This window comes from Manis pentadactyla, chromosome 10 (assembly GCF_030020395.1).
Source record: "Manis pentadactyla isolate mManPen7 chromosome 10, mManPen7.hap1, whole genome shotgun sequence".
Taxonomy (NCBI): Eukaryota; Metazoa; Chordata; class Mammalia; order Pholidota; family Manidae; genus Manis; species Manis pentadactyla.
This window is the reverse complement of record NC_080028.1, coordinates 61,549,178-61,566,197: the sequence shown is the minus strand read 5'-3', so window position 1 is coordinate 61,566,197 and position 17,020 is coordinate 61,549,178. Positions and strand designations below refer to the sequence as shown.

The 17,020-nt window shown below is 38.4% G+C and overlaps 1 protein-coding gene across 3 annotated transcripts in view; it reads right to left on the bottom strand.

The window, feature by feature from the left end:
• Positions 1–14,534, bottom strand: part of FRS2 (fibroblast growth factor receptor substrate 2) — a 162,260-nt gene extending 147,726 nt beyond the window's left edge. For 2 of the 3 annotated variants that reach the window (XM_036920951.2, XM_057486858.1), the window contains exon 1: positions 14,391–14,534. The gene's annotated coding sequence lies outside the window, so the exon portion shown is untranslated. The remainder of the gene's footprint in view (positions 1–14,390) is intronic. The other variant, XM_057486860.1, reaches the window with a different exon arrangement.
• Positions 14,535–17,020: the final 2,486 nt, after the last annotated feature.

Genomic DNA, 17,020 nt, shown 5'->3' with positions numbered 1-17,020 from the left:
CCAACACAGGAGCACCAGTATATGTGAAACAAATACTAACAGAACTAAAGGAGGAAATAGAATGCAATGCATTCATTTTAGGAGACTTCAGAAGGAGTGACATAATAAAGATCAGAGAATAAATAAATAAAATTGAGAAGAATAAAACAATAGCAAAAATCAATGAAACCAAGAGCTGATTCTTTGAGAAAATAAACAAAATAGATAAGCCTCTAGCCAGACTTACTAAGAGAAAAAGAGAATCAGCACAAATCAACACAATAAGAAATGAGAAAGGAAACATCACGACGGATCCCACAGAAATACAAAGAATTATCAGAGACTACTGTGAAAACCTATATGCTAACAAGCTGGAAAAACTAGAAGAAATGGACAACTTCCTAGAAAAATATAACCTTCCAAGACAGACCAAAGAAGAAACACAAAATCTAAACAAACCAATTACCAGCAAAGAAATTGAAGTGGTAATCAAAAACCTACCCAAGAACAAAATCCCCAGGCCAGATGGATTTACCTCGGAATTTTATCAGACATACAGAGAAGATATAATTCCCATTCTCCTTAAAGTTTTCCAAAAAATAGAAGCAGAGGGAATACTACTAAACTCATTCTATGAAGACAATATCACCCTAATACCAAAACCAGGCAAACACCACCAAAAAAGAAAATTACAGACCAAAATCCCTGATGAACATAGATGCAAAGATACTCAACAAAATATTAGCAAACCAAATTCAAAAATATATCAAAAGGTTAGCATGTATAGTGCGGCAGGTAGGGGGGCACGGGGAGGGCTGTGCAACACAGAGAAGACAAGTAGTGATTTTACAGCATCTTACTATGCTGATGGACAGAGACTGTGAAGGGGTATGTGAAGGGGGGAGCCTAGTAAACATAATGTTCTTCATGTAATTGTAGATTAATGATAACAAAAAAAAGAATACATCAAAAGGATCATACACCATGACCAAGTGGGATTCATCCCAGGGATGCAAGGATGGTACAACATTTGAAAATCCATCAACATTATCCACCACATCAACAAAAAGAAGGACAAAAACCACATGATCATCTCCATAGATGCTGAAAAAGCATTCGACAAAATTCAACATCCATTCATGATAAAAACTCTCAACAAAATGGGTATAGAGGGCAAGTACCTCAACATAATAAAGGCCATATATGATAAACCCACAGCCAACATCATACTGAACAGTGAGAAGCTAAAAGCTTTTCCTCTGAGATCGGGAACAAGACAGGGATGCCCACTCTCCCCACTGTTATTCAACATAGTACTGGAGGTCCTAGCCACGGCAATTAGATAAAACAAAGAAATACAAGGAATCCAGATTGGTAAAGAAGAAGTTAAACTGTCACTATTTGCAGATGACATGATATTGTACATAAAAAACCCTGAAGACTCCACTCCAAAACTAGAACTGATATCGGAATACAGCAAAGTTGCAGGATACAAAATTAACACACAGAAATCTGTGACTTTCCTATACACTAACAATGAACTAATAGAAAGAGAAATCAGGAAAACAATTCCATTCACAATTGCATTAAAAAGAATAAAATACTTAGGAATAAACCTACCCAAGGAAGTGAAAGACCTATACCCTGAAACCTATAAGACACTCTTAAGAGAAATTAAAGAGGACACTAACAAATGGAAACTCATTCCATGCTCTTGGCTAGGAAGAATTAATATCATCAAAATGGCCATCCTGCCCAAAGCAATATACAGATTTGATGCAATCCCTATCAAATTACCAACAGCATTCTTCAACGAACTAGAACAAATATTTCAAAAATTCATATGGAACCACCAAAGATCCCGAATAGCCAAAGCAATCCTGAGAAGGAAGAATAAAGTAGGAGGGATCTTGCTCAACTTCAAGCTCTACTACAAAGCCATAGTAATCAAGACAGTTTGGTACTGGCACAAGAACAGAGCCACAGACCAGTGGAACAGAATAGAGACTCCAGACATTAACCCAAACATATATGGTCAATTAATATATGACAAAGGAGCCATGGACATACAATGGGGAAATGACAGTCTCTTCAACAGATGGTGCTGGCAAAACTGGACAGCTACATGTAAGAGAATGAAACTGGATCACTGTCTAACCCCATACACAAAAGTAAATTCAAAATGGATCAAAGACCTGAATGTAAGTCATGAAAACATAAAACATAGGCAAAAATCTCATGGACATAAACATGAGCAACTTCTTCATGAACATACATCCCTGGGCAAGGGAAACAAAAGCAAAAATGAACAAGTGGGACTACAACAAGCTGAAAAGCTTCTGTACAGCAAAGGACACCACCAATAGAACAAAAAGGTACCCTAGAGTATGGGAGAATATATTCATAAATGACAGATCCGATAAAGGGTTGACACCCTAAATATATAAAGAGCTCACACACACCTCAACAAACAAAAAGCAAATAATCCAATTAAAAAATGGGCAGAGGAGCTGAATAGACAGTTATCTAAAGAAGAAATTCAGATGGTCAACAGACACATAGAAAGATGCTCCACATCGCTTGTCATCAGAGAAATGCAAATTAAAACCACAATGAGATATCACCTCACACCAGTAAGGATCACCACCATCCAAAAGACAAACAACAACAAATGTTGGCAAGGTTGTGGAGAAAGGGGAACCCTCCTACACTGTTGTTGGGAATGTAAATTAGTTCAGCCATTGTGGAAAGCAGTATGGAGGTTCCTCAAAATGCTTAAAATAGAAATATCATTTGACCCAGGATTTCCACTTCTAGGAATTTAGCCTAAGAATGCAGCAGCCCAGTCTGAAAAAGACGGATACACCCCTATGTTTACTGCAGCACTATTTACAATAGCCAAAAAATGGAAGTAACCTAAATGTCCATCAGTAGATGAATGGATAAAGAAGATGTGGCACATATACACAATGGAATATTATTCAGCCATAAGAAGAAAACAAATCCTACCATTTGCAACAACATGGATGGAGCTAGAGGGTATTATGCTCAGTGAAATAAGCCAGGTGGAGAAAGCCAAGTACCAAATGATTTCACTCATATGTGGAGTATAAGAACAAAGAAAAACTCAAGGAACAGAACAGCAGCAGAATCACAGAACCAAAAAATGGACTAACAGTTAACCAAAGGGAAAGGGCCTGGGGAGGATGGGTTGGAAGGGAGGGATAAGGGTGGGGAAAAAGAAAGGGGGCCTTACGATTAGCATGTATATTGTGGCGGGGGGCATAGGGAGGGATGTGCAACACAGGGAAAACAAGTAGTGATTCTGCAGCATCTTACTATGCTGATGAACAGTGACTGTAATGGGGTTTGTGGGGGGGACCTGGTGAAGGTAGGAATCTAGTAAACATAATGTTCTTCGTGCAATTGTAGATTAATGATAACAAAATGAATAAAACAAAATGACTAATACAGAGGGTGTAACAGTTGATCATCTCTAGATTGTGCTTCAGGACAGCAACACCACCTTTCTTAGTTCACCATTTTAACCTCAATGACAAGCATGGTTCTTGATACCTAGTTGGCCCCCAATAACTATTTCCTGAATCAATCAGTCAATAGGCAAATTCATGTTCTGGCCAAGATTCAAACACCACGCCCTATTCTCAGCTTTAACTGAAACTAGAAGGTTGAAGGTACAAGCAGAAAGGGGTGAATTTGGATAGAGCCCAGCTTACACCAATTCACCAGTCACAAGATTACATTAACCAACACTACATCCTAGTAACCTAAGGAAAACCTTAAGTTATTTCATCTTGATCAGCCAAATCTTAAAGACTTGTTTAACAACTGGAAAAAGAACTGAATTAGTACCAGAAAATCTGTCTCACTAACCTTTATCACTTAATGCTTTCAGTTAAGCAAAGCAAGCCAAATTTTCTTTGCTATGTATAAATTCATCAACTTTCTGATCTGAAAAAATTTAGCTGCAAGTATGCAAGGCATCAAAAATCCCTTCTGCACAAGCTTTATTCTCTCAGCAATTATATTTATATGTAATTATATGTATATACTTATTCATGTCTATATTCCTATGTAAATATAAAATGTATAAATAAATAATACAATTACAACATAACTACTACCTTACAAGAATCTTAAGTCAGATAGCAACTCACCTCTATATTACTAATTCATTCCACAGTCCTAGGTACTCACTATGTAACAGTGAACAAGACACAGACCATGCCCTAAGTTTACAGTCTACCTAGTAACTTAAAAACCACTGTACTTTGTAAAAAAATTCTTAAGTAAACCAGGATTTGAATTCCAATAACATGTCTCTGGCTCTTAGTTTCCAGAACTGTAAAATAGATACTACCTGTCATGAATATTAAAATAAAATCATGAAATATAAAAAAGTTTGTCAAAGTAGAAAGCACTATACAAATGTAAGGTATCTTATTACTGTACTTAAGTTTTTCATTAAGAAAAAAAACAAAACACTAGGATACCTTCCTGCAGAGTGATTATTAGTTGCAAGGGAAAATAAATAGTAACTATAAGGTGAATAAACCAGACAACACCTTCATCAAAATTTAACTAACAAGGGGCAAATGAACATTATGTACATCCAGATGTGATATCCTGAGAGGGGCACATGGCTTTTGTAGAGGTCTAACTGGATAAATAAATAACCTGATTCAAATCATGAGGCAATCAGATCAAAGCAGATAAACCCAAATTGAAAAACTTCCTACATAATAGCTGACGTGTATTCTTCAATTGCAGGAAAGACAAAGGCAGGCAAAGGAAATCTTCCAAACTAAACGAGACTAAAGAGAAATGGTAAGAAAATACGTTACCAGCTACAATATGTGATCACGAGATGTGTGAACTGGAATATAAAATGCTGATTGAACTATTTATCATTATTATATTTCTGGAATTTGATAATGGTACTGTGATTACATAAGGGAATATCCTTATTCTTAGGAAAGACACCCTGAGGTATTAAGAGGCAAAAAAGGCATGCAACCTACTCTTTAAAGACTCACAAAAATAAACATGAATGTGTGTGTATGCCAAAAGACAAATATGTCAAAATGTTAAGAATTGGTGAATATGGATAAAGGACATGTATGAGTCTACTGTGCCAAAATGTTAAGAATTGGTGAATATGGATAAAGGATATGTATGAGTCTACTGTGCCATTCTTGCAACTTTTTTGTTAAGTTTGAAATTATTTCAAAACAAAGTTTAATAGGATACTAACCTCAGAGTTTACTTAATAAGCTCTAAGCTATACAATTCAAGTAGTATTAAAAATCAACCTGCGAAATTAATACAGAAAAAGTCTTAAAGAACTTTACAAATTACAGAACAGACAAGAAAGCAGAGCACCAAGAATCAGCAAACAAACAGCAGAAGCATATGTAAAGACGTCAGATATTGGAATTATCAGACACAAAGTATAATAGGTTAGCATCCTAGTTTCTTAAATTTGTAATAGGTTTTTAAGAAATAAAAGATATCTTGAGAACATGACCAAAAGAATAAGACTACCTAAAAAAAGAAGTCTTAAAAAGGAACTAAGTGAAACTTGTACAAATGAAAAAATACAGTAAATCAAACTTTCAAAAAACTGAATGAACATGCTACAACATGGATGAATCTTGAAGACATTATGCTAAGTTAAATAAATCAGACAGCAAAGGACAAATATCATATGACCCACTCACATGAGGTGAATAGTTCAAGTCATAGACATAAAAAGTAAAATAGTTGTTGCCAGGGGCTGGGTAGAGGAACAGGACTTACTGTTTAATGGGTACAGCTTTCAGTTTGTGGTGATGGGCAATGTTGATGGTTGCACAATAGTGTGAATGCACTTAATGTACAACTTACAATAGTTAAAATGGCAAATCATATTCATGTATATTTTACAACAAAAGTGGAAATAATACTTAAAATAAAGTGAAAAATATCAAAAATAATTCAGCAAACTAGTTGAACACAGCTAAAACAAAAATTAACTAACTAGAAGAAAAGACACTAATTTTCCAGAACACAACACAGACAGATAAAAAAATGGAAGATATGAAACAAGCGTTAAGAAGCACTGCTGGGGTGTGGGCAAAGTAAGAACATCTGACATACTTCAAATACAAGTTCAGGATAGACAATAAAGTAGAGAAAATGGCCAGAAGTTCTCCAAAACTGTTGAAAGACATCCATCTTCAGATTCCATGGCTTAGTGAATTCCAAGGATGATAAATAAAATCAACTTGTAGACATACCAAAATGAAAGTGCAAAAGAACACCAAGGTCAAAGAAAAGATTCTAAAACTAGCAAATAAATAATGAAACAACAGATACCTATAAAGGAATGACAATTACATGGATTACAAATTTTTCAACAGCATTTAAAGCCAGAAGAGAACGGAACAAAATCTATTAATAAAGAAATAAAAAACTGCTAGCAAAGAATGCACACCTCAGAAAAACCACCTTCAGAAATGAGACTAAGATAAAGATATTTTCAAACAAAAAGTTTTCCAACAACAGACCCTCACTACAGAAAACTAAACCATATTATTTCAGGCAGAGAAAAACTGATCTCAGATCCCTGACAGGAGGGCAAGAAGTACAAGGGAATGATGAGCAAAGGCCCTTTGAAAATAAACAGGCAAATCAAACAAGTATTTAAAACAATAATAATATCTAATTTGTTGGGAGTCAGGGAGAACTAAAATAAAGGAAAACTACATAGAGTTGAACTTCCAAACTTGAATAGAGAAGGAAATAGAATTTTTCTTATAATACATTCATTAAAAGTAAAAGAAGAGTAAGAGAACAATTAACACAAAATTCAGATGGCGGTTTCTTAGGAAGTATGTCAGAGAACACAAATGGTGAAGAGTAAAAGGAGCTTCAAAGATGCAGGCAGTGTTCTATTTTTCAAGCCAGTTAGTGGTACATGGTAGTTCATTCTATAATTACATAAACTGTACATTTATTATGCCTTTATAATAAAAAAAATTTTTTTAATCAACACAGAAGAAAAAAAGTGACCACTCCCTAAAAATCTAGAATATGTCACAAACCTTAGTCTTTAAAATTGAAACAAAGAAAGATTCACTCTTTCATTCAACAAACACTTACCAAACCCTAATCTCTGCCTACAACTGAGCTGAGAGGTGGAATGAAGATTTCCAACCTCTCTTCTCCCTATTCCTTGCCCTGCAGAGCTGCAATCTAATACAGCAGCCAACAGCCAGAAGTGGCTATTCACATTTAACTAATTAAAATTAAATAAAATTTAAGATTTAGTTCCTCTGTAATACTAGACACATGTTAAGTGCTCAGTAGTCATATAAGGATCATTATATTGAATAGCAAATACAGACCATTTCCACCATTGCAGAAAGTTCTATCAGACAGTGCTGCCATTTTTCCTATAACACTAAAAATATACTGATATTGAGTATCTTAAATATAAAACAATATCTTAAAATTGATTCAATGTCCTTTTAAGGTCATCTTATTTCTACAAAATTAAAGCTCTTTGGTAGTATTTAAAACATTTTGCTGATTGTTAAAAATATACAGAAAGTAGTAGATGAATGGATAAAGAAGATGTGGTACATATACACAATGGAATATTATTCAGCCATAAGAAGAAAACAAATCCTACCATTTGCAACAACATGGATGGAGCTAGAAGGTATTATGCTCAGTGAAATAAGCCAGGTGGAGAAAGACAAGTATCAAATTATTTCACTCATATGTGGAGTATAAGAAAAAAGCAAAAACTGAAGGAACAAAACAGCAGCAGACTCACAGAACCCAAGAATGGACTAACAGTTACCAAAGGGAAAGGGACTGGGGGTGGGGGGGGGGAAGGTGAAGGAATAAGGGGGAAAAGGGGCATTATGATTGGTACACATAACGTGGTGGGGGGCATGGGGAAGGCAGTACAGCACAGAGAAGACAAGTAGTGACTATAGCATCTTACTACGCTGATGGGCACTGACTGTAATGGGGTATGTGATGGGGACTTGATAATGGGGGGACTCTAATAACCACAATGTTGCTCATGTAATTGTATATTAATGATACCAAAATAAAAAATATATAGAAAGTGTCAGGAATTGGTCACCATCCCTTATGTCCCACCAAAAACCATAATAACACAAGATTTTTTTTTAATGAACAAAGATTAAATAGTTAAGCACAGTGTTACTAAACTGTAATACAAGCCATGTTGTTGGGATATAAAAACCCACAGGATGAATATACCACCCTTTCTAGGGAGCACCAATTTTAGCTGACAGTGTTTAGAACACTGTTTACACAGATATAAAATAGCAAACACAAAATTTATATGAATTTTTAAAAATAAAATCTGTACTTTTTTTTTTTCATGATGCCTGTAGGGCATCATCAAATTGTCTACTGATAGCAGGACGCTGGGCTACATCTCTAGACTTCTGAGCATACCATTCATTTCTGTCATTAGAAGTACTTTGGAGGAAAAATTTAAGCTCTATTCAAATAAATGAATTCCAAGTTTTTTTATTTACCAAAGAGAATAATACACAACTCTACAAAGCAATAACATCCCTAACATTGAAAGCAGCAAACCTCCAGTTTTCTTTAAAAGACAGAGGGCCTAAGCTATTTCAACTGAAGCTGAACATTTTGCTTTAGGCATTCTAACATATATTAAGTACTTCTACAGCACTTTCAATTTTTTAAATTATCTTACCAAAAACACTCAAAAGAACCCCAAATGTTAAGCCTTAATTTAACAGTCACGTAGGCTAGGTTTGCACCATTAAGTTCCACCCCCACCGCCCACCACCACCTCTAAGTGAACCAAGGCGTCAAGCTTCTCATCCAGACAACTGAGGGCAATGTCAATAAGCACGTATGCTAATAATTGGTTCGTGTCCCCAGGAGGACTATTGTGGCTCCACTTACATAACTCATTATGCAAAGTACTGACCTCCTCTTTCTCTAGAAAGCATTTTGAATACTGTTATTTGCACAAGGTTTACTTGCTATATTAAATAAAAAAGCTTTTCTCAATCTAGCTTCAAAGATCTTTCCTTCAGAAGAGGTGAAAAGGAAAGCCAACTGCTACTACTTCACTATGTCAAAGGCAAATTATTTATCTTGTTGGCTAGTCAACAGAGTAATGACTTAAGCAGCACCCTGAGCAGGTCCCACAGATAGTCAGTTTCCTCCTGGGACTCTGGTTGAGAAACAGAGCCTTAAATAATCTGGAGCAACTTATTTGAACTGAAAATAATCTCAACTGTCCCTTGAAATGTGCTGTAAGTATTAACATAAAACTTGGCAAAATTTAATTCAGTGATGGTAAGAATCACAATACAATCCCTGCAGTGTAACAGAAGAGTATAATGTACTCCAAGCCTAACCTGAATATGCATAAATAAGTGCTGTCCACCAATCCCCTGGTTCTGTTTAAGCCAAGATTTTCAGATTTCACATAACCATATCTTAAAAAAAAAAAAGGGGCTGATAAGCACAGAGTTGGCAACTTTAAATTTTTGCCAAGGACATTTAAAAAGAAAATAACTACCAGTTACCATCATCATTATTTCCTAAATGAACTAATATACTTATACTAAAAATGGTAAAAGATAATTTTAGAAAAAAAATTATTTTAAATTCAATACATTTAGTTTATGAAAAGCTAATTCATTGTCATTTCACTTCAGACAAGTGAAAAATCTGTCACAGACACCACTCCATAGTCTGGCATTTGGGAACCACAGGTCTAAGCAGCTGACTCCTACTTGGAAAAAGAAAGCAACAGCAGGACATGCCCAAACCAAATATTAACCTACTCAATATTGAGGAAACAGAGGCTTGGAGGGGTTTAGGGACTCTCCCAAGGTCACAGACCAAGAATTCTGACACAAGACTGTCTAATTCCAGATCAGGGTTCCTAACCATTATGCTAAGTTTCCTCTAATATTCTTTCAGTAGTATAAAGATCCACACAAATCCAGTCACCTTTGTGACCAATGACAACCGAGGAATCTCCAAGACAGCTGGTGGGAGTGAGAGATGTACTCACTGGCCATCACTCAGACTGAAGCTAAATGGAACTCCTGACCTTTGCTTCATTAATACCAGGCTGACTGCACCTAAGTCAACCAGTCCAGACAAAGCACACCACTCCCTCCCTCCAGCAGCACTGACTCAGAACTCAGGACATTTCCAAGTGCCTGTAATATAGTGAGAAACATATTCCTGAAAGACAAAAGCAATGTATTAGTTCTCAATAAGGAAATAAACACTTCCATGGTAACTTAGCCTAAAAACAGTAAACCTGTCCTCAGGAAGTTAGAACTCTTAAGCCTCCTTCTGCAAACTACTACAATCTTTTACACATTAATACACCAACCAGTTCCCCCTATTAAATACCTAAACAGAAAAACCACATAGAATTCTATAAATCCATAGTTCTTAGTTTCAAAATTAAAATACATAGTTTTTATGTATGTATCATTCTGTGATGGATAAAAGTATCTGATCATACTATCCTTCTCTGACAGTCAGAATAATAGAGACAAAACTACTCATGTGAACCAAAAGTACTTATAAAAGAGAGCTGGAAGAAAAATATGTAATTAAATACTTTTTAATATGTGATTTAAAAATATGCAATACTTTCATAAATAAATTGAAAGGCACTATTAGCAGACAGTACTAATAGGAGGCACAAAAATTATCTTTGAATATTTAAAGGTTCCTGATATTGATACCAAAGTTGAAAGTCATCCATACAACAGAATACTGTATCAGAGATCTGCTTCCAAATCCTCACATTTCACTTGCCAGCAAATGTCCAAATGGAACAACCAAACAGTCCTTAAGTAATCAGTCTGACACTCTGGACCAGAGTCTGAAATAGTCTGTCCTCCCTGAAACAGGGTAACAACAGCACAGTATTCGTGCTAGCAATGGCAAGAAAACTGTATTTCCCCATTGGGTTTTCAAAGATCAGATTATTTGTACTCTATCTGAATCTGCAGTGTGAGGGAGCAGCAGTACATACACTATCAAATTTTTTATCCACTATATAAAATTACCTATTTAATGTCTTTTTCTTCTGTTCAAACAGATGCCATTTAAAACAAATGGTTGTTTTTTCTTTCCCCTCTCAACTTTCCTTTGGCTCTTTTATCTCCTTAGATTCAACTGGTACATCTATTTATATTATTCTCTAGATTCATGTTAAATGTATTCCTACCATTGACCTCTCTCATGAACTACAAACCCCCATTTCCAAATGCCTCTGGGCATTTCCAGTATTTAGGAAGTATATAAAAGCTCAACATATTCCAAAATGAGACCATTTTGCACCTAGTACCACCATCTCCAACACCACACTCAAAATGAACCACCTTCCACTTCCTCCAAACCTTCTCCCACAACCTCTCAGCCACCCGCCTACCCCACCCCAACGCCATTACCCTAACGAAGTATTTATACTACACTGAAAGTCAGCTTTCTGCAACAAATCATTCCATAAACCACACTATTAGTTTCTCATTACCTACCAAATGTGGAACTCCTGAGTACAGCATTTAAATATGTCCCACAATCCAGCCCCAATTTACATTTCAAACCTCATCTCTTATTCCCAAAAAATGAACACTATATTCTAGGTAATCTGGTTCACTAACTTTCTCTGAGTATACAATGAATTTACCCACCTCCACACTTGTGCTCACATCGTTCCCTTCATTTGAAAAGCCTCCTTCATCCATCTACTCCCATTTCCTAAATTTTTGTCTTAGAAAAGTCTTGCCCTCTGCAATGCTGAACTCATGTTACCAATTTATTGGGAGTTAGCATAATATAGTGTAAATGGACAGGCTTCAGCAATAGGCAGATCTGGATTCAAATGGGGGCTCAGTTACCTGCTAGCTACATAGTCTAGGCAAGTTACTTATTTGGGCATCAGTGTCCTCACTAAGATGCTTATATATTATTGTGAAGCTTAGAAAATGCATGTAAAGCAACTAGCATAGGGCGTGGTGCTAGCTAAGTGTTCAATAAGTAACAACTTCAGAGCTATCCTCGTAGTACTATACCTCCACCATTGTCTGTTATTCCAGCTAAAAATGAACCCATTTTCCTTTCTACAACTCCAAACTGTAGGTCAAACCACTCAGGTAGTATTTACATATATTTACGTTGTAAATTTTTATGCAAATACCTTAATCCCCTTCTAGATTTCAAATTCTTACAGACCAAAGACTTACTCTTTGTATCCTATAATGCCTAAAGTGCTTTTCATAAAGCACACAATACTTACCTCCAATTAGAAAAAAAATTTTCAATATGCCTAAACAATACGATTCATGTCTTCATGATGTGACTGACACACCTTAGAAAATTATTGTCAAAACACAAATCTTGGTTGTTATAGTGGACTCTTTATTTGTTCCTACATGGTTACTTAACATACCTTGATGCCTAACATAGCACATGTTCAGTGTCTGTTTAACTGACTTGAATGATATAATACAATTTACAAATTTATGACAAAATACATTTTATAATAAAATTCACAAATTCACAATGCAAATATTCAGTATCTACTGAACTGATTTGAACAATAAAATATGCAATGCCTAGGGGTAGCTGATTTTCCCAATAGCCTTTTTCTTCTCTGGAAATAATTCTTGAAATATTTCCCAACAAAACATAGTACGTTGTACCTTGAGTACAAATCCTTAACCATTATCTACCCTGACTCCTTCTCCAGATTCTCTCAATTCCAATATTCCAACTGTATTCTCTAAACAAATAAGCACTTCAAATGACTAAGAATTTGCAGTTTCTATCTAAATCTAAAGGCCAGGAAACTAATAACCCCTCCAAAGTTTTTTCCAGGGGCTTTAAAAATCATCCACCCTTTGCCTGTTTAAGATTAATTGATACCTTGGAATTAATATCCTTGAAAGAAATTTTCTCTTACATAGGAGATCTCACTGAACTTGTCATTTCAGTCTATTTTCCCTAGTTCATGGTGTTACCTCCCCTTCCAGTGATGGGAGGGGAGGGAATGAGGTAAGTACCCAAAACCTACAGTGAAAGTCCTCATAAAAGCACAAGAGAAGTGCAGGAAAGTGTCACTGGTCTCACAAAGGTGATTTGTGTACACTTTACACTGCAAAAACACTGGTCATCTACAGACAGTCACAAGCTGCAGCAACTGCCTTCCCTTATGACAACTTTAAAATCACTATTAATATGGAGAACCCGACAAACATTTCAGCATTTAATTACCTAAAATTTGCATACTAAAAAATAACTACCTACATCACTTTTTCCTCTAGAAAATTCTCAATTTACCCGAGGTAAACACCTCAAAATATAAGTTAAAAAAGACAACATAAAACATCTCTGCCCACCTGTGTGAACTTCTGCAGCCTCTTTGGAGTTACCAAGAACAATTCTTCTTTAAAAGTTAAGGAGAATGACAGTTCCAAATAGGAAAGTATATACAAACTTCGGGAAAAAGTGGCATTCTTCCAACCCTCTGCAATCAATTCGTGCAACAACTGTAGACTGAACTCATGATTCAACTGTGACTTCAGAGAACCACAAGAATTAAGAATGCAAATTAGAGAACAGTATTTTTTTAAATGTCTGCAGGAAAGTAAAGGAACTTAACTACATATTTTCCTCAAGCAACTTGTTTTGTTAAGAAGTGACTTCAACAACAGCTTGAGCAAGTTCTCCAGTGAATAACGATCCTGAGAGTCTCGCTGGTACCACACGGACCTCCGTATCCAGAACCACTCCCAAGCGCACTCCCAAATCGATCCCAGGCAGTCCCTAATCGGGTCTGGATGAAAAGATTTGCAAGAGAACCTCTGTATCTACTCATATCGCCCCGCCCTCGTACTTCAGGAGACGACACCCCTGGAACCTGGACTAATTATTGAGGCCCGGGACAGACCTACAGGACGCGAAAGTCAGGAACTGGGACCCAAGACTGAGTCTGGTGTCCCATGGATGGACACAGGAAACCAAATCCGGGAAGCAGAGCTAAGATTCTGGGGGAGCAGAAATGAGGGGGACAGAGGAACCGAGGCCCAGCCCAGCCCCCCTCTTGAGTCCCAAGAGCAACAGCAGCTCCGAGCGAGAGCCCCATCCCGGCTCCGCCCCGCCCACCCCATGGCCCCGCCGCCCGCTCCTCCCCGCCGGTCGGGCTCGGCGAAGGGCTCCGCGGTCGACAACCCCTTTCCCCAAACCCCGACAGCCGAGCCCGCATCCCCGAGTGGGCAGCGGGGGCCCGAGAGCGCCAGCCCCGACGCGGCCCGCGGCCGACCCGGTCCGCTTCCCCGGCTACTCACCGTCGGCCCGTGTGCTGGGAGGGGGCAGGGCGTGGACCCCCAGCTTTGACCCGGGTGGGAGACCCTACTTGGCGCCGACGGCCTCGGCGGCTGCGCCTACAAGGCCTCTCTCCGGCCCGAACCTTGGGAAAGCACTTCCGGGGGAACGAGGCAGGGAAGCGTTCTAGCACCGGAACTGCTTGCGGGCGTCTGGGGCCAGGGCCTCCCGGGCGCGGCCAGGAGGGGGCGGGGCCTTTCGGGCGCTGCGCTCTCACGGCCGCCCCCGGTCTCGTCGCTAACCTTTCTGCCCCGCCGCCCCTTGGTCCCTGACGCCGCGCAATGCTGTTGGTCTCCGACTTGTTCCGCTCCAGCCACCAAGTTTTACAGACGGGGAAACCGAGGCTCGAGATTTAGGTGCAAAGGCCCAGGGCTCACACCCGGCTTCCCAACTCTCCAGTGTTCTCTCCCCACTCCAGTAGTCCTCCTTTAAAAATTATGATAGTTAACATTTATTGAACTCTTACTACGTAATAGGCACAGTTTTAAGCGCTTCGGGTGCTTAACTCAGTTAATCATCCGCAAACCACTTGAGGTTGTTATTATTATCTACATCTTGTAGAGGAAACCAATCAAAGGTACCAAACCCAATACCACAAAGATTGGTTCTTGATTTTATTTTAACTCGTGTTGTGTATATAAATCCCGATCTACTACTAACAAAATTTAAAGTTCTTTGAGGGCAGGAACCAAATTATATTCTTACATTCCATCATCAGTTGGGATTTCAACAGAGGCCAAGAGCTTGGGACTCTGGCATCTTATTGCCTGGATCCTCTTATTTACTTTTACTTTCTAACTTTGGGTAAATTGCTTTACCTCTCTAAGCCTCAGCTTCCTCATTTGTGATATATTTGATATGTGTGTGTGTATATATACTTATATAAAATCATCTCTGGATGGATATAGGGATTCAATGCAAATGCATGATAAACACTTCAGTGTACCTAGTACCAATGTAGCACTGGGTAAGAGTCAACAATTCTCGTACCTCATCATAAGTAGGAACTATTTCTCTTCTAATGGAGTCACTCCAGTGGGGTAATTTGGAAACATGTGGATTAACAAATGGTGACAGAAAATGTTAGTTAAGGAAATAAAGAGTAGAAGTTTTTGTAATGGGAAAAATGAGGGTAAATGAGACAAAGAATGTCCAGGGGCCAACATGGATATTTGTGACACTGTGAGCTGAGACCCAGAGAGTCAGATGCTAGGCAGGAAAAGGGGGAAAAAAGGATTATTCCTCAGCCACAATATCAGGAAGACATTTGTGGATAAAATGAGAGTTCCTGTGGCCAGGATTCTCACCTGGCCCTGGTTGACTAGCTCACTGCACACCTGCGGGCAATACATGGCTGTTGACTCTATAAAAAGAGCTCTGCCCAGTGCTCTGGGCACGACATGGTGGCAGGGCTGCAAGGTTGGAATGGGCAGCGCCAAGGACAGAGGCCCAGAGGATGGCTGTGCAGGACAACTGTGCATAGAGGCCCGGAGAATGGCTGTGCGGGACAGCTGTGCGGACAGAGGGGCCCAGAGGCAGAGACTGGCTTGCTGTATGCAGACTTGCTCTGAGTGAAAGGGATTTCAGGGACTGACCTGCCACCTGGAAATAAAGTTGGGTATAACCCTTTCACCCCAAGAACGTTCTGCTTTCATTTTCTTTGGTCACACCGAATACATAGCGAACTTGCCCCGGGGCTGAAACCCTTTGACAAGACAGCATCCAACATCAAAAGCAGATTCTGTATCTGAGGCCAGATACAGGAGACGAAAAGCCTCTTAACATGCATATTCTCTGCAAAACAAATTTACAAGCATCTCTTAAAACTGGAAGAAGATTTTTTTAAGTTTTCTACTAAGAAAGGCAAAGGAAATGGAAATGGTTCAGAATCCATTATTATGAATTTAAGACGAAACAATGCCTTTGCTATTGGCTTTATTTACAGCACTGTCTTGTTAATTTTTTGTGATCACAGAAGTGTTTGTAAATACTTTCCTAATAACCAAATTTAAGCAGTCTTTCATGCCCCAAAGTGTGGAGTAGTAAAAATCCAAGCCTGTCTGGACAGGACTCACTAACTTCTCTTTCCACCAAAGAGCTTAGAGGATGGACAGTGAGACGCATCCTGAATCAAGGCATTGTCAGGCCTCCTTGGGGACACAGATATGCTAGTGGTTTGTCATCGAATGTGATCATCTTAACTAGTAATTCATGCAGCTAGGACTTGACTCTGGTCTGTCTCAGATGCTTTTCACCAGTACACCAGTGGATTTCAACTTGACAGTGCATCACAGACACCTGGGTGTCTTACTAAAACACAGATTGCTGGGCCTCATCCCTAGAATTTTACTTACCATTACTAGGGCTTCTCTGAGGTGTAATCCCAGGCCTAGCAGCATCAACATCATTTGTGAATTTATTACAAGTGCAAATTATTAGGCCCCACTCAAGACCTTGTGAATCGGAAACTCTGGGATGGCGGGCCCAGCGATCTGTTTTAACAGGCCTTGCAGGTGAATCTGATAGTCCCCAATTTTAGAACCACTGTGCTCTTCTACCTTGTCTTCCACATATTCTTCTCTTTTTCTAATTA